We start from the raw sequence: 20158 nt of genomic DNA, 5'->3' as shown, positions 1-20158 counted from the left end.
TATTAGTTGTGCATACTAAAGGGTCATGGCAAATGTTCCACATATGATAGAGTGTGCATTCATTAGGTCCAGTCACCTTTTCTCCAACCCTCACCACACATGCACATATTCTTCCCAGTCTCTAGTTATTTCTATTCACCTTTACATCAACCTTCTTATTTTCCATGTACGAGAGAGAACATGTAGCACTTGTCTTTCAGTGTCTGGCTTACTTCACTTATCGTACCACTCTTCAGTTCCCTCTGTTGTGCTACAAATGACAGAATTTCATTCTTCTGTATGATTGAATAATATTTCATTGTGTGTGTGTGTGTATATATATATATATATATATATATATATATATATATATATATATTACATTTTCTTCTTGCTTCAGATATTTGTGGGCATCTAGACAGATTCCATATTTTAGCTATTGTGCATAGGGCCACAATAAATATGGTACACAGGAACAACAAATTACATCAATGGTTTCCTTCTTTCTTGCTGCATACTTTCTGTACTCCAAACAAAACAAAACAAAAACAGAAGTAAACCAAACTAAATAAACCAAGAACCTCTCAGATAAGTAGATGCTGCAGGCTATTTAGGCAAAAATTACAGAAGCAAATATATATATCAAATTATTGTCATATTTCGTATTTGAAGTGATTTCCCATTTACCTCTATGATTAGTTAAGATTATTTTTATTATATGAACATTAAAATAGTACTCTACCAGTGATTCTACTTACCTACTGTGTACCCTTACCAATCTATATCCTTATGATTCAGGCATTCTTTACTATGACTTCATGCATATATTTTGAATGTTTTAAGAATTTTTATTGTTCTAAGAATATGCTAAATTGGAGTGGAATTTTTTGTCTATGTGTGTTAATGAATCATTTTTTTAAATAAAAGAGCACTGCATTAATCAGATTCTCACAAATTTCTCCCACACATGATGTGTTAGTAATCTTTTCATTGGAGAAAATAGGAAAAAATAAGAAAGTAAATTTTTAAAAAGTAACAACTAGAAGGAGAAAAGGCTCACTAAAATGATCAGTCTATAGTTAAATTGACAGAGGTGATTATTTTTGATGTTTTTTTGGCTATCTGTATTCATGTTAGAATATCCTGCCCACACACACACACACATAATTCACCTCCTTTGTCTCACTAGCATTCATCATTTTTTTTTTCTCTAATCCATATCTAACACAGCTGACAGAGAACTCTTCCTAGGATGCAAATAGGATCAAGTCACTCCTCCTTTGAAAGCACTCTGATGGTTTTATACTACACTTAGCAAAAATATTGAATGTTTAGCATACATGGAATTTGACCTTCTTTCTGATTTGGCTGCTCTGAAGTCTCCCAGTCTCATCTTATGTTATTTTCTGCCTCGAGGTGGAATTCTTTTGTATGCCTTTGTTTACTCATTCCACTACACCATATTATGTACTGTGCTTGTTCTCGGAACTCTTAGATGGCACAGCTCCTGTTCATCTTTTAGGTTTCATTTTAAATGTCACTTCAAGTCATTGTCACTAACCATGTTATGTATAATCCATTAAATTAAGAAGCCCATACATCTTATTTTGTTATTATTACACTTTAAAATATTTGCATATACATTGAATAAGACAATAAAATGATAAAATATGAAAGCCAGAATAACTAGAGATACTTATATTTTAATGTAAATGGTATGTAACAATTATTTTCATTGCATTTTCTCCATTTTATATTGCCACAGTCAATTTATTTTGAACACCAAATTAGTTCCAGTGGATATTTTTATTAGTTATAAGATAACACAGGAAGAGCCAATGAAAAAATATATGAATGAAAAAATTTAATAAAATACCTATTACACAGGTGTGCAAAGTAGGCCAGTTTAATGGAGAACAATAAAGACTGTGGAAGAGAAAATTGTGACCACACTCCATATGGAGAAGCAGGGGTTACTAGAATTGATAGAAAATTGGTAGCTATTAGGAAAAAGTTGTACACACAGAACCTTAGAGGATGCAGCCAATGCCACTCCCAGAGAGCCGAATGGGAGGGATCTAGGTGAAAACCACCTGTGGGCTTTGTTCTCCTCTGCCCAGTCCTTCTGGTGATGCCACACATTAGTGATACCCAATCAGAAGTGAGAACAAAGTGTGAGGACCTATCAATGCAGAGCACAGTTCAGCCTTCTGGACCACAGAGCCTGGGGGTTGGGGGAGGATGAACAGTGAATATGGAAGGAAAAAAAAAAAAAAGAGTAACTAGGTTTAAAAAATCAGATCAAAGTCAGAGGATGAAAAATGCATCTGATTTTAATTTGGCAGAGTTCCTAGTTTCTGATATCTGTTAGCAGATTATCTCAATTAAAGCCCTATCAATGATTTTTAATGTTCCCAATTCAGTATTTTGGTATGTCCTCTTACATGTGCAGAAAAAAAAAAAGAGACTATGCCTCTTCTCCCTATATGGCAAAAGAAATCTATTTAAACTTCAAATGTGGTATTTTAATTGTATAATCTATGTGGGGGAGGGTATTTGTATTGAAACCAATTTTAGCATTTTCTGACCCTTTACTGATTTATATACATCAATAAAATGACTCAATTATTAAGATAACTTAATGAAAATGAATGAAAGTTTAATTGAATTAAAACATGCTTATGTACTCACTTGGTGTTACATGCCACTGTTGCCAAATATGATATAATTTGCTAATTGATTATATATTTTTATTACTAAACAGTTGAAACAACATTTAAATTTTCATTCACAGTGTTTTATGTATAAGATTAATGTTCTAGCCTAATGAAAGTATAAAAAGGAAAATAATTATAGAAAAAGACTAGAGCTACGTTGTAATTAATTTCTTTCAGGCTTTTTTCAATTCAATTACTGTTAATGTGTTTTATATTTACATTAAAAATCAGCATGTATGAATTAACTATTAATAATTATTATTTAAATCCATTCTATAAAAGTATAATTATAACTTCATTATTTCTGTTTATATCATTTGCTCTACAAATACCTACTTAAGATTCAATTTAGCTCACATACCAGAAAAACACTATTGTTTTAGATTTTATTAGTAGAAGTTAGGCATTTTCCTTCTCATGCTACATTAGGTAGTACATAAAATTAGTTAATTTGCAGATGGAAAATTTCCAACATTTTTTCCATTGATGGGAATTAGTGGAAATAAAAATTAATATGTTTTCAATAATTATGTTAACTTTTTACTTATTTTGTGCTAGGGAATGAACCCAGGACATTGCCTATGTTAGGCAAGTGCTCTTCTGCTGAGCTTCCAGCTCATCAAAAGTTTCATTCATACATAGATAGATAGACTTTATATATATTTATATAAAATATATTTTCATATATATGTATATGTATTTTCATATGTGGGTTTTATATATTTATATATTTATATTATATTTCATACATATGGATTTTATATATCTATGTATACTTAATATATACATAGATATATATGGGTATTTTGATTCTCATCCTTATATACTATAAAGAATATACATGATTCAGAAATGGTATGTACCAACAATGGCCAAACAAGAATCATCCATTCTATGCCTTTTGTGTGTGTGTGGAGATACAGAAATATTATGTTATCAGTGATTGTTATTGCTTGTTGCAATACATGATGTTTATTCATTTATACACCACAGTCTACTTACCCTTCCACATAAATTTGAGACCCCCCTTTTTACATACTGATATGCCACATCTCTAAGGCCTGGCCAGAACACCGATATTCTGTGCCATATTGTCTTTTGACTGATATTATCCATTTGTTATACTTCACTGTCTCCTGATTGTCACATCTTTTTTGTTGCTAGAGAAAATATTGTGACTGGATTTTACCCTTCTGGCTATCTCTGAACAGGGTCCTGACCCCACTTGTTCAAGTGACTGCATACTGGAAGATTCTGAGATCTTCTAAAAAACCCACTGCTGGCTCTTTCTGACTCATGTCTTACAAACTGATAATGTACATGTAACATAGTTCTTTGAACTTTTACCATTTCCTGACCAACTAGCCCAAGCAACATCTCAACAATTATTTTCAGATGTGCATTTCATATAGTTTTATGGTGTAACATAGATGTTGTAAGAATAAAGTAATGTCTAATATATCCATTCCTTAAAGAAGTACCAAAATGCAAGTACTTCTACTTGCTGACATGTATTTTGGGCATTAAAGAAAATTCATTATAGACAGGTGCCACTTATGGCATAAAGTACAAAGTTAACAAATGTTTCTACAATTGCTAAGTATGTTTGAAAAGTTCCACAGTGATTATCGACAGGATGGGTTTATCAGAGGAATAGACAGATGTATATATCATTGCATTTGTTGCATGTAAAGGAAAAAATCTTTGACATTGAAGATCATTAAAAGTAGCTACTTTTCTGGGCTATGATTGTGGCTCAGTGATAAAGCGCTTGCTTAGCATGTGTGAGGCACTTGGTTCAATTCTCTGCACTACATAATAATAAATAAAAATAAAAGTTTATTGACAGCTAAATATATTTTTAAAAGCTTTTTTAAAAGTAGTTATTTTTCTATATTTATTTATTTATCTATCTATTTATTTATTTGTTTGTTTTTTTGTTTTGGTCTGGAGTGTTTTACTTGTATCTTAACAAACCTTTCATTTCTTTTCTTTCTCTCTCACATGATTTCTCTTTATATACTTTCTCTCTCTCTCTTTCACTATATACACCAAGATATATAGTAAGGGAGAAATATATATGTATATATATTTTAACACAGTGAAAATCTAGATTAGATTATTTCCCTGATTTTAACAAAGATACTAGTAAATCTCTAGTATTGTCAGGATTAAATACAAATTAAATACAAATTGATAGGGTAAACAGTAAGCTAGCTATCACTGTCCACTATATTATGTGTGTTTTTTTGGAAAGGGTCATTATATAAATATTTTATGAATAAATTATAACTTTGTTAACAAAGTTAAACAGAATAAAAGACTTCCCAGAATATAAAAGAAATATGCTGACTGGATTGGAAGTGTCCTATGTAGTTGGAAGTATTCAAAGCACCTGAGATAATTAGGTTTAGAGTGAATAAAGTGCCTTCTACAGAGCTGAAAGAATGAAAGGTAGCAGCAACTTTTCAAAAGAATATTTCAAGGAAGCATTAAGAAAACTTAGGGTTTAATTGGATAAGAATAAACTTCCGCAGAAAGAATTCAATTATAATCTTAACTTTTGTCTTCTAGAACCAAGAAAAGAGTCTCATGATGAATAGATTTAGAAACAGGATAGAAGTTCTTATGCAACTACATGATTAGTCATGTTTTATATGCTTTCATTTTAATTTAGCAAAGAAACTTTCTAGTCTACTTTAATTCTAGATTAGTCTAGAAAACTGGAAATATAAAAAGAGAGCTTGATGTTAGATGTAGAATATTTCCATGACAGGAGAAAATAGAGATTTTTTTTTTTTTTTTTTTTTTTTTTGCTGTGTCTTCTCCTTGATGATGCTCATCACAATTGAAATCCCCAGCCTCTTCAAGGCCCAGGTCATACTGTGGATTTGTTCCTGTCATTCACTTGTTAAATAGACAAATGGATAGATAGATGGGTATAGAGAGTTTTTTCATTTCTGCTCCTATAAAGTTTATTTTTCAGTAAGATTCCTATTCAAATTCACATATAGTTTGTTACATATGTTCCTATTTCTTATCCTACAAGAAGCCCCTTATATTTACCTTGATTGGAAGTTAACCTTCCACACACAGTCTATAGATTGTGGAATTTCTCTTATACCTATTTATTTCATCATTCAAACTCTAACATATTTAATAAGAAAAATTAACTTATGACTTTGATTAAATCAAGCTTAATTTACCAATTAATATCAAATTAACAAGATTCCATCCACTTACACAAATATAGATAGTATGAATTTGTCTTTATGTGAATCATGTTTACTCAAAAACATGCAATTATTACACCACTTACCAGGCATATTGATTTCCTATGCTCTTAGTTGATATTCCCCCTATATTCTTTAACCTGTTTCTTTTCTTCTTCATGTCAGCTGATGAAATTCTAAACTAGAAACCATCAGACAACAACTACCTTATCTTCCTTCCAACACATTTACTACTTCGTTATCTTAATTTGTCGCTTTCCTTAAGGGACTACAGATTAAATATCCCTGATTTTACCTAAGTATGATTGAATCTGCATTATAACCTCCTCACCCCAAGTCCTTCCCCTTTGTCTGTGTCATCCATTTCTCTTTCTTTACAACATCATTTCCATTAGTAATCAAATATGGTATCTCTTAACAAAAAGACACTCTCCATTAATTTCATATCTACCTCCAGCTACCACACCATATCTCTTCTTCACAGCAAAGAATCAAATAAATCCCTGTCTTTGCCTACATCATGTTTCAGTAAATCCATGGCAATTTTCCTGGTAATGTATCAATGGCTAGCTCTCTTATTTAATCCTGTCAGGAGAAATCAATGTAACAATCTTCCCTGTCTACCTCCCCACCCCACCCATTTCATGGGGTTGGAGGGCACGCCAATTTACACACTTATTATTAGTTCCCCTTTTGTGCTGGATCTGTAAATGTCAGTGACCTAGAGCCTTTGTCTCAGTACCCTTTCATATTTTCTCTCTGGTGTGACATCATTTGATTCTAAAATTTACATATTGTACATTTTCTTCAACTCCTGCCTACAAGCCCTGAACACATCCATAAGTTCCAGTCTGGTGTCTAACTCTATCCAAAAGACTTGCCTATTAAGATTAGAAACAGCATCTCAAACCTAATAAAACCCAGTATTTTTTGTTTGTTTGTTTGTTTGTTTTCCTCATTTGTATAAACCCTCGGACTCCTTCCCTCAACCAATGTAACCAGTGTTTGACAAGTTTGTTTAATGTATCACAAGAAATTCCTATTTTTTTTTTCATTTCCCCCCAATTGTCTACATTTGATTCAATTCATCTCAATTATTCTCCTACAACCTGTAATAAATCAGTCCATACTATTTGCCTTAATTTATATACCTTACATAACACTTTTCTCTATTTCTCCATATATCATACTAATTTTTAAGGGGCATTTATTTTCATTGTTCCCACTATCTGAAAGGTACCTATTCTTGTTCTTTGTTTAGCAGACCCTTAACTGATATTCAAATCTTATTTGCTTTTGTGGTGCTGGGGATTGAACTCAGGACCTCCTACATGGAGGAAAAGCATTCTACCACTGAGCTACATCTCTAGTCTCTGATATTCAAATCTTAATGTAAGCTCTGCTCTAACTTAAACTTATTTAATTTAAATTAAGTAAAAATAAATGTTTGAAAAAGCCTTGATCAGACTTTCCTCAAGCTCCCTGATCTTTCTTCCAACTAGACATTGTCCCTTCTCCTTGCTGGGACTCCCTAGGTCACTTTTAGCAAAAAATCCTGCTATTTTTAGAGAGAAACTTTCTCCTTTTGGCACCTGACCACTCAAGATACATGCTCATATTCCTAATAGCCCAGTTTCAAAATGTGATTGAACTGACCTGTCTTCAGTAAGAATCATGTTAGACCAATTTAGCAAGACTCCACTCTTCATGTCTCTTCTTAACAACTATCTACCCCCTAACACTCTGCTCTTCGGCTACAATTATCCACCAGTTGTGTTATATTTAGAATCTTACCACATTGCAGCATACTTATTAAATAGTCTTGGATTTGTCTTGTTCAACATTTTAACAGGTGTCAGAATTATTTCTTTTTAAGATTTTTTTTTTAAAGATTTAACAGCAACATTCAAACTAAATTACTCATCCATTTATTATCCTCATACAGAATTTACACTGCCAGGTAATGTTAATAATCCTTCACAACTTTTTACTTTTCCTTTTTTCCTATCTTCCTTTCTCCTTCATTTTTCTCGTTTTCTTGTCCATTCCACTTCTTAAACTTTATTTGCCTTCTCTTCCTCTTTTTTTAATCACTTCTTCTTCCCTTGCTGCCTTTCTTTCTTTCCTCTTTTGTCTTCTTCTTCCTCCTCCCACCCCTCCCCCTCCCCCTCCCCCTCCCCTTCTCCCACTCCTCCCCCTCCCTCTCCCCCTCCCCTTCTCCCACCCCTCCACCTCTCCCACCCCTCCCCCTCTCCCACCCCTCCCCCTCTCCCTCTTCTAAATTATTGCATTCCTGGTGATTAAAGGCTGATCAGCAAAGAGGTTTCAAGCACAGGTTAAATTAGTCATTGATTCATTATAAAATCCAAGTAAATATTCAGAAGGGGACAAAGATGAAATGCTAAAGTTATAATGAGAATATTTGCTTGTAGGGAAAAATTGTTATAAAGGATATTATAAATGATGTAGTTGATAAGGGAGTGGGTATTGACCAATGGTAGATGTTAAATGAATAAGAGTAGGTAAGACCACACAAAAAGTTGAGTAATTATCAACCTCCAAATTAATCTAAACTCTTAACATTATTTGAATTTATATTTTATACTTATTGACAGTGGAGTAGGGGGACAAAACAGAATTACTCCATGATTTTGGAAACATCTTTACACTTTAATTAACAACAGTTTCATTAAATGATCTGTTGCCTGCAGTCAAGGGTAAAGTAGCATATTGAAAGAAGGGTAAGCAGTTGATTGGCCAGACAACAGATTCAACAATGCCCTGTTCTTATTAGATTCAGCCTAGCTCTCTGGTGGTCTTTTCATTGTTGCAGGCCTGTGGGTACCACTGCATATGTATCCTGGAGTGCCTGGGCTTTATAACTGCTTCACGGAATTGTCATAATGAATTATATTTTGGAAATGGAAGTACAGTCACTAAGAGTACAAAAAGGTGTTTTCCTTCTCCCACAGTGAAATCTACTTAGAAAATCTAATACTTAGGAACTTTCTTATTAAGTCCAGATTCAGAGTAAATGACAACAGACTATTTATAGTGACAAATTGGAAAAGTTTAAAAGTTGAAAAAGAAAGACAGAGAAGGAAGGGAGGAGGGAAAGAATGAGGGAGGACACAATCCTGTTGTCCAAATGTAAATTTTAAGTTTGCAAATGTAAAGTATTATTTATTTTTAAATGTGATAGGAGGGAGAACAAATTATCAAGAGCAAAATAATAAATCTCTACTAGGAAGTTTAAGTGTCTAGGAACTTACAGTGCCATTATACTTAGTGAGTTTGTTTGGTTTAATATACTGACATCCACGTGTCTGAATAACTGATAAAAATGAGATTAATATTGTAAGGTAAATATGTACTTGAAATACTTATGTGCTTTAATCAGAACTAGGTCAGGTTTTAAATAAGTCTTGTTAGCAATTTGCTTTTCCAAGGCTTAACTGTGCCTTTCAAAATGTACCAAGGAGGTGAAGAGACAAGTGTAGACCTCCCTTATCCTCTGTGTTCCAGAGACAGATTTTAGTGGTAGAGAGAAACAAGATAAAAAACAGATTAGTTCAAAATGTTCCTGTTAATTTGCTAAAATGTAACTGTGGTGTTGCTGTTCTGCTGTTTTGTTACACTTTGATTCTGTGAAGCAGTTCCTTTCCTGTTTTCAAGACATTCTGAGGCCATGTATCTGCTGAGTGGAATCTCAAAGGAAATGATGTTTGCACCTTTTATTTTTTTTTTATTTTTTTGGGTCAAACACTTTGTATATATTTGTAAAGGAAGAAAGTTAGTTTTGGTCAAAACATTTTTTTTCAGCACACTATGGCTAATTCTAATGACCCAAGTTTTTTCTTCTTTGGTAACAAAACCTAGGCATGATTTTCTGTGTAAGCAGTTCTTCTGTTGTGGATCCCTTTGTGACTGCCACACAGCAGTCACTTAAGCAATGCTGTGAAGGGAGAGTCAGTAGTCCACTAGGACCACTGTTTAATTTCAGGGTTTTGCACAGAAGTCCAAGGCAAGTTTAATGGAGACTCTGATGCGATTTTAGTCTTTTGTACCATGCTGTGCTGAGCCTCTGGACCAGAAAACAGATTCGGGGTTCACAGGTAGAAGATATAACAGATACATTTAGGATACTAGACATGCTTCATTCAGTGGTGGCCACAGCCTTTAGCCTCCAAGGCTCCAGCTTCAGCTTTAGTTCCCAGCCAGTTCCATTTTAGTCCTCATTAACCCCCATTAACCCATTTCTCCCTGAGTCTTTTCCATGGGTCCTTTTTATTTGCAGATCAAACAAAGAAGGCATAATGCCAACAGGAGTGTGGGGGGATGCATGTGCACAAGTTAATGTTTATAACCTTGAGTCTATATGCTGAATCACAGTGTTTCTGGTCTTGACTAATTGGTAATATAGCTAGTTTCAAGCTCTGGCCACACAGTGAAAACTTAACATAGCTTGCCAGAAGTCTCTATGAGGGAGTCTCACTATAGCCATTTTTTATTTTCCTCAAGAGAGAACTATTTTACTCAAATGACAGACTCTTTGGTCAGTCTATTTTGAAAAATAATTCCACTACAGTTTTATTGAACATGGTGGAGTGTAAACCAATTAGTTGTGAGACTATACAATGGCTCAAGAGTCTCAACAAAATGTGACAATGATTCCCCAAAAAGCCATCAATTTATACATAGTATTTAATTTTTAAAAGTATTTATTGAGCATCTACTATATTCTAGGTTGAGAGTCATAGCTGAGTAAAATTTATATATATATTTTTTTCTTTTTAGTCCTCTATTAACATGTGTATTTGTGTCCAGGTAAATGCACACATGTGTGCATGTATATAAAATCAATCTTACAATGATCCATGTACCTATGAAGTCCAGCCATCTTGAGCACTTAGGGACTCATCAACATTTTCTTTTGACTAATGAAGTGATGTATCCCAGATGTTGAACAAACCCATTCCCAGATGTCCTCCATATTAAGCAATCAGAAATCTAATTGTAACTTTGTAAGGTGTGTTTTTAAGATTAGTGAACAAAATGGAATGCCAAAAAAATTTAGTTAGGAGGCGTGAACATATGTTTACTTTAGGGTCACTTTTGAATATATGTGAGGACAATAGAACTTTTAATTGTACTTTTAAAATCTATTTTCACTGGTGGAGTTGTATATGTAGCCATGAGATTTGAATTTCATAAATTCTTCACTGAAACACAAATACAGATGATCTGGTTACAAATGTGCTCATTTTGGTATTCATAAATATGTTCCAATCTTCTTTAATCAATTCTCAGAAATTTGCTATTTCTAATTACATATATTTTTTTTCAGACTCACAAACTTCAAAATGCAGTAAATATAAGCTTCTCTGTGTATGTACATGTATGTAAAGTGCTGTGATTTGCTAAAATCAAAATAGTAAAATTCATAGTACACCAATTTTGTGCCTCATTAGAAGATCAAGTGCCTGAAGGTACCTGCTTAGTTTCTAACACAAAGTGACAGTGGCTTCAAACCTCACTCTGAGAAAAGACCCACAGGGTGATCTGGATCGTCACTTACCTACTGAGTTGATCCTCCCTTAGAGAACCAGAGGTTTCCTTTCTCATCTCCTCCTCATTTATCACATTTGGAAAAACACTGAGGACCAAGTGACAAATAGGGATTACTAACATTGCTGAAGCTTTCTGGTCTGTGTCTCTGGTTGTAGACTTTAGATACACATACAAAATACAGAAACAAGTCTCAAAATTCTTGGGGCCATTCATCTTCTTTTTATCCCATCTTGTGTTAAAATACTTAACAGATTTCAGTAGATTCAAAACATAGATACTTATTTTCAGATCACAGGGAAGGTTTGCATTTTGAAGTAAACAAGGTTTAAGATTGCAGCAAATGCCCCCCCCCCAAAAAAAATTAAACAGTGAAAAGTAAAGTTATGAAATACATTTTCCATTCATTTGATTTTTTTTAGACATCCTAATTTTAGTGTCAAAATATATGACTTGGGCCTTAATAATAACCCAAAAGAGCTCCAGGATTGTTACTAAAAATATTATTCAATTCAAAGTGAATAATTTGATTCACAACAGGGATTTATCTGGAAAGAAAATTCTAATAAATCTTCTATCCCACCGGGTCATTTTGACAAGTGCAATAACAAAAGCTGTGGTTGGTGGTATCTACAAGTGATATTTTGGCCTGTCACCATCAATCTGGCTATAAGATATGAATTAGCTTCTACAAAACTTAGTAAGAAAAAGTGACTGTCTTTGACCTTTGGGTAGATACTCATGAGTAGTCTAGCACTTTTGGTTGCCTGAGTTATAAATTATTTTTAACTATGTTGTCATTCTAAGCATTCCTAGAATTGCTATTTGAGATATTTCATGAAAGCCTATTGAATAATAAACCACTTAATACATTATTTACTTAAGACAGTATACATAATTTAGAATAGAAAAATATATCAATATTCCTTCTTCATTGTCCTCCTGCATAACCATAAGCAGGGAAGGGTCCCATGACTTATATCAACAATAGTTCTGAGACTAAAAATTCAAGAAATTCAGGTGGTCATTACCATTTGATTGGCAGAAATGGGAAGCTCTGAAGTTTCTAGTCACTTTGCCCATTGTTCTATATTGCATTCAGTAGTACATGATAGAGGAAATATCAACCCCTAGGGATCATTGTGAAATTCTGGGGGAAATGCTGCTTGCCCTATTGGGTACACAGTCTACTAGCCTGTAGTGAGCAGTACACAGGGATGCTTGGAAAGAACATTGATTCCCCATGACATTCAAGATATGTAGACTTTTATAATTATAAAATAATATTATTTGTACATTAACACACAATAAATTTTCCCTAAATACAATTAGTGTATAGTTTTAACAATAACAAAAAAAGACTTTGCTTTGTTTGGAATTTTACTAACAAATATTCACTATTGGGAAAATTATAGTCTGAAGCTTAATAAATTGTTTCATTATGCATTTGTAGCAGTCATATTCATGGATATTCTACACATTAGTGTGAACAGCAGATTTCTTCAGTGCAAGTATGCTCTGGGATTGTCATGTTTAAGAATTTATATATTAAAATCACAGTATTTTAAAAATTTGTTTACTTTTATATATTGAAGAGCATACTATCAATTATTTTGAAGTTACAAAAATTACTTATTCTGTTTGTGAATTTTATTTCAGAACAGTAAAGAAGGATGTACAAAACATTTCTTTTATATAGTGTTATTTTACCTGAAAATGTTAAGGATAAATTTTGAGAGTGGATAAACAGGAAAACATATTATAAATAATCATGGAACTTGAGTCAGAAAATAGAGTTACAAATTTGGCTCTACCTTATGTAAGTTTCTGTATCTTAGGGTTAGTTTGCAATTTTAAGCATAAGAATAGCCATCTGTGAAATCAGAATGATTACATGCATTTTACATGTATCTCCTATTTTTGTGATGAATCAGAAATCTATGTGAAAGTTACTTTGTAAATTTTAAAGGATGATAGTAATGCAACCATTATATCTGTTATTCAGTGAATACTCCAGTGTTCCTTTCCCTCCATGGGTTTATTTGATTTCAAAGATGATAAGAAAGATCTTATCATGGACTTTACAATTAAGCATTATTCAACTAATTAAACATTCTCCTCTTTTCAACAAATATTTCTAAGCCCATACTCAATACACAGAATTTCTGTAAGAGTAAAAAATAAAAAAGAATGAATATGACAAATGTATTTTGTGATTCAGTTACTTTTATCATTAATACATAGTTAAATTTAGCAATATGACAGAAAATTTATACATTGATTGGAACATTCAGTACATTTTAGCAGTGAAATTCTTGATCTTGGTTGTTCTACACTGATGAATTAATTTAAATACATATGTATATGTAGTCAGACATAGATGCACAGTGTAAGTGGAGATTGATAGCTGCATCCAATTCCCTTAGGAGTCTTTACTACTTACCCTCTAGGCAGAACTCTTACAAACATGTATTCAAAAAAAAAGAACTTTTTCTAAAGAAATACTGCTCATCAAATATATTGGTAAAGCACTTTTTAAAAAAAGAAAGTATGATTTCATTGTGCCTATGTAGAAAGAATATTTTATTAATTGATATTTTTAATTTCAAATAACTAAGATCAAATGTCAATGACCAGTGTGAGTAACTTGATGTTTTATATAGTGATCAGGAAAAACAGAGTAAATACATTATTGAGGTAGTGCTGGAAGATTTTGGAACATTTTATTTACTTTGTACAGAATATATGATAAGTAAATTTCCCATGCATATTTTAATTATGTTAATAGGATTTCCTAAAATATCCTAATATATTCTATGCTTCGGGAACATTTCTTACCAGGATATTGTCTATGAGAGTGATAAGAATTCCTTGGTGCTAAATTCTTTTCATGTAATCACTGAAGTATTTTTTACTTGTGTTTTATTTGATTTATATTTTCAATGGCAGACCTATCAGCAGAGGAGCAAAGTTAAGTATGTAGTTGCTAGCTGGCCTGCCTTACATTAATCTCAACTTGTCTCCAAAATGGAGTATTATTTTCCTTTTCCATCCTTTTACCTCACCCATTGATTTCCTACAAAAAGTGCAAACTCAAAGTCTATATATTTTCTTTTTCAGTATAGATTCCAGTAGAATTCCATCATAACATTAAGTTTATTAATTTAAGAAAGTTTATGAGGAAATGATTTACTCAAGACACCATGAAACACAAGGGTATAGATTGAATTTCCACATGGAGAAGATATGTTCAACACCTTACCTCCAATACCACAAAATGTGACCATATTTGAGATAGGTTTGTTGCATTTGTAAGTAATTATGTTAAATTCATTAGGGGGCCTTAATTCACAATAACTGATATCCTATATTAATTTAGAAATGTGGACTTAGTGACATGGAGAATGGCATGCAAATTTGGAGGCAGAGATTAGAGAATTCTAGGAGGCAAGGAATATTGAGAATTATCAATCAGAAGCTAAGAATGAGACATAGGGACAGAGTCTCCCTTAAACTAGATTGACTATAGATTTTAGACTTTTATCATTTAGAAGGTGGAGGCAATAAATTTCGGTTGTTTTCTGGTATTAATTTCTAATGCTTTGTTAAGATGACTATGGAAAACTATTATACATTTTCATAAAAGGAAGTAACATACTACTGTACTAAAACAGTAGAAGTGACTTTGGGATTGAGTATTTGGCAGATGCTATAAGAGTCTTGAGAGGTGCATGCATGTGTGCAAACACACACACACACACACACACACAGACAAATTAAGTCTAGAGTGCTCCTAGTAGACAGTTATTAAATGTATGAATATTGAAAGTTAATTTGGAACAACACTTACTGGAAATTTGAGAAAATATGGAAGAGGTTTAAAAAGAAGAGAAGGGAACTACAGAGAAAGCTTCTTATCTCTAATATTTTTAAATTCAGACATGTTGTTTAACTACAGACACTTTCTTTATCAGAATGTTACTATGAATGTGAAAATGAATGTGAAAGATGCTTCTGGTGGGGTTTCAAGTGGAGATGAGGAACATGTTATTTGTCAGAGGACAAAAGGTGATACTTTTTATAAAGTGGCAGAGGCTTAGCTCAGTTGGGTTTGCTTTTTAGTGTTAGAAAACAGAACTTGGATATATATAGCTGAGATTTCTGAGCAAAGTTTAAAATATGCAGGAAATTTCTCTTTTTTTATAGTACAATTAAGGATAAAAGACATCTTGAATAAACAATTTCTGAGCTGCAATAGAAAAAATCACTTGATAATTTGGAATAGTCTGCCTACCTGGATAGCTTGCTCTGGAACAGGAAAAGTGTGTGCCTGGAAAAGGATTTGCTAAAGAGATTAGATGTACTTCATGGATCCAATTAAGTATCTCACAGAAGTCAGGAATGTTTCTCCTGTACCTGTCCTACCTTTGAATTTAGAAAGCAGCTAACAAGTCTAGTTCCAAAGTTTCACAGGTAGCAAAAAATATTTTGCCACAGAAAGAACCATATCCCAATTCTCAGTCATAACTGATTAAGATGTTTGAGGCAATGAGCTTTAGAAATGTGATATGATATTTAGATGAGGTGTTGAATGTATACCTGATACTGGAGTGGATTAAGACTTTTGAGGATACTAGGAAGTTTGAATGTATTTTAAGTTAAGGAAGGGCATGCATTCTACAGGGAGAGGGAAGGCTATTGTGAATTAAATTGTGTCCCCCAAAATACATGTTTAAGTCTAACCCTCAGTATTCTAGAATGTGATCTTATAGGGAAATAGCATCACTGTATGTGTAATTATTTAAGATAGGAGATGCACTAGTTCAATACAACTGGAGGCCTTATAAGCATTGATAAATTTGTCCAAATGGGGAGATTATCATATGAAGATGAACAAAGCAGTTGGAGTGATAACCAAGGAATACCAAGGATTTCCACCACCAACAGACACGAGAAAAGAAGCATAAAGTAGACTTTTGATCTGAACATTCAGAAGAAAACAACCTTGACGACACTTTTCTTTCTGACTTCTAACTTCCAAAACTGTGAGATAATCAGTATTTGTTGTTGCAAGATATCAGTTTGTGGTACTTTGATATAACAAACACTATGAGGAACAAAACCATGTAAACTAAATATATATTTAAGAACCTTATTGGCTAACAGTTTATGAGTAATACAATACATACAAAAGTAACTACAAATCAATTTATAATTAATAGTTATTTGCTAGAGATAAATTGATATATATGCAGTAGTTGGGTCACTTACATAAAAGTAAAAAAACAAACAAAAAACCAAAAGGAAATTAACCTAGAAAAATGGTTAAGATTTGCAGAACTTTTTCTTGTTAAAATCATTTTAAAAAATAATATGTTGTTATTTACATATTATAATATTTACATATTTTAAAACCTGATGTTCAGGTTTTGATTAATCTTAAGCATAGAACCAAATAAATGTTTGGAGTGGAATTTTATTGATATACTGATACATTCACATGCATTAACGAGATCCCTTAAACATTTTGGCCAATTTTGTTCAATGTTAACATATCACAAAACTGCATTATTATATCTCAACCAGATGGTTGACACTGTCAAATGATTTCCTTCACATTTCATCAATTTTAATTGCAGTAATTTGTGCATGTGTGAAGTTCTGTTAAATTGAGCACCTGCATAGTTAGGATGTTGAACTGGAAGGATCTTTTGTGTGTCCCTTAAATCACAAGTACTAACTTATCAAACACCAAAGTCCCATCCTTTATTCACCACTAACTTGTCATCAATAACTAAAGGTTAATCATTCAAAAGTATTATAGAGATGGAATCTTATTCAGTAATTTGGGGGGTTATTTTTTAACTCCCACAATTGATCGTAGTATGTCTACTTATTTGTTTTTATTTCAAGGAAATATTCCTTAGTACACATATATCATGGTTCATTTAACTACTCACCTTTTGAGACATTTTGGATAATTCTAGTTTGAAGATGTTATAGGTTAAGTTTCTATGACATTGATGTTCAGGTTTTGTATGAACATACCTTTTTATTTCTCTGAGGTAAATACCTAAGTCTGTGATTCTGTATCTTCTGGTAATTGCATTCCTAATAATCCAATTAGTAATAATTTGGAGAAATTGTGAATAGTGTTGTGCTTTTATTTTTGCTTCAATACATTCATTATTAATGCATAGAAATACATTTTTTTATGTGTTGCTAGTGATGGAATCCAGTTCCTTATACATGCTGGGCAAGCAATCTACCACTGAGATACATACTCACCCACAAATAAAAATATTTTAATAACATCTCTATTGAAGTATAATTCACATAAAATTCACATTTCAAAATGAACAATACACAATTATTAGTATATTCACAAAAATATGTAAACATTGCCACTGTATATTTTAGAACATTTTTATCATCGCAAAAGGAATTCTATATGTATTAAGCAGTTCCTCTGCATTCCACATCCTTCCACCTTCAAAATCAGAATATGACAAACACTAAACCACTTTTTGTATTTATGGATTTCCATTATATAAACCTATAGGGTTTGAAGAGAAGGAACAGAGATTTTCCATATAACCCCTGCTCCCGTATACACATGGCTTCCTTGACTATCAAAATCCCCATCAGAGCAGTTTATTTACTGTAGTCAATGAATTGACTACATTGACACATCCTTATCACTTAAATTCCATATCTGTCATAAAGATTTCATTCCTGGTATTTTATTCTTAGTATTCATTTCTATAGTTTCTGACAAATGTGTATTGACACAATTTTACTACCTTAAACAATAGTTCATTGCCTATGATGGTTACTTTTATGTCTCATATTGAGTGAGTTAAAGGGTTTTCATGTGGCATAGAGCATTTTACCTTGCTAAACCCTTATTTTTGGATTCATCTTTGAATCAGAAAGAAGATATGAAAATCTTCTCTCACTAGTGTTGATGGGCATCACCCAGTCAATTTAGGGCACCATCAGAATTAAAGGAGAGAGCAATGATAAATAGTCTTTTTTCTCTATCCCTCTCTCCTTTATCTGGAATTCTAACTTCACCTCTCCTCAAAAAACAGAATTTTTTCTTCTGGAGTTGGAGTTAAGTTATTGACTCCCCTGCTTCTTAGACATCAGGATTCAGATTGTGTTACATCACTGACTTTTTTAGTTCTCAAACTTGTAGGGAGCACACTGTAGGACTTCTTGGCCTCCAGAATTTCATGAGTCATTCACATAATAAATCACTGTATTAATGTATGCATGTATGTATGAGTCATGATGTTTATCTGAAATGCCCCACAAAGTCTCCTGTGTTGAAGGCTTGTTCCCCTAAAACAATGTTCAAAAGTGGAGACATTGGGAAATGACTGTATCACAAGAGAGTTCAGACATCATCAATGGATTAATCAATTGATGGGTCATAATTTAATGGACTAAACTGCAGGAAGTGGGACATAGTTGAAGGGACTGAGTCTATTCTCTTGAGGACTATATTTTTTTTTCCATGGCTCTTCATCCCACCTCTTTTTCCCAACTGCAATGAGATATGCAGCTTTTCTCTACCATGTCCTTCAGCCATGATGTTTCTTCACTGAGGCAAGCTGACCACCATGGACTGAAACCTCTGAAACTGTGAGCCAAAATATATCTTTCCTTCTCTAAGTTCTGTATTTTCTTTGGTATTTATTACAACCATAAAAATCTCATTAACAAAGTCTTTATCTGTAGCTATCTATAAATCTATATAACTTTATAAAAGTTTCTCTATGAAATTCTAACAACATGCTCTGAAAATTATATGTGCTTTGTTTATTTATTCTTCTCCTTCCATCTTCTGGTAACCATGTGTTTTTCTTTTCTTTTCTTGATTCTTTGTTTTACTGTCTCCATTGTGTTGATTTCCTAAAATGTTATATAGGTAAAATTATGTAGCATTTACTTTTTTCTTTTTTATTTATTTGATCCAATTTCTTATACATGAAAGCAGAATGCATTTTGATTCATTCTACACATTTCATTTCTCTGGTTGTACACAAAGTAGAATCACACCATTTCTGACTTCATACACATACCTAATGTCCATCTCATTCCACCATCTTTCCTATATCCATTCTCCCTTCCTTTCCCCTCCCTACTCTTTGCCCTATCCAAAGTTCCTTCCTTCCTCTCATGCTCCCCTGCCCCCATTATGTATCAGCATCCACTTGTCAAAGAAAACATTTGACCATTGGGATTTTGTGATTGGTTTACTTCACTTAGTATGATATTCTCCAACTCCATCCATTTACCTGCAAATACCATGATCTTATTCTCTTTTATTACTGAGTAATATTCCATTCTGTATATATAAACCACAGTTACTTTATCCATTCATCTATTGAAGGGCATCTAGGTTGATTTCACAGTTTGGCTATTGTGAATTGTGCTGCTATAAATATTGATGTGGCTATGTCACTGTAGTATGTTGTTTTTAAGTCCTTTTGGTATAGAATGAGGAGTGGGATAGCTGGCGTCAAAAGGTACTTCGATTCTAAGTTTACCAAGAAATCTTTATACTGTATTTCAGATTGGTTGCAACAATTTGTAGTTCTACCAGCAATGTAGCAGTGTGCCTTTTTCTCCACATCCTCTCTTCCACTTATT

The 20158-nt window shown here is 32.9% G+C and overlaps 1 pseudogene; it reads right to left on the bottom strand.

Annotated features, from left to right (window-relative positions):
* Nucleotides 1–2789: 2789 nt before the first annotated feature.
* Nucleotides 2790–4046, bottom strand: LOC113184555 (single-stranded DNA-binding protein, mitochondrial pseudogene; annotated as a pseudogene).
* Between the last annotated feature and the right edge of the window lie 16112 nt (nucleotides 4047–20158).

Source organism: Urocitellus parryii, chromosome 1 (genome assembly GCF_045843805.1).
Source record: "Urocitellus parryii isolate mUroPar1 chromosome 1, mUroPar1.hap1, whole genome shotgun sequence".
NCBI classification, from domain to species: Eukaryota; Metazoa; Chordata; class Mammalia; order Rodentia; family Sciuridae; genus Urocitellus; species Urocitellus parryii.
This window is presented reverse-complemented; position numbering and strand designations above follow the sequence as displayed.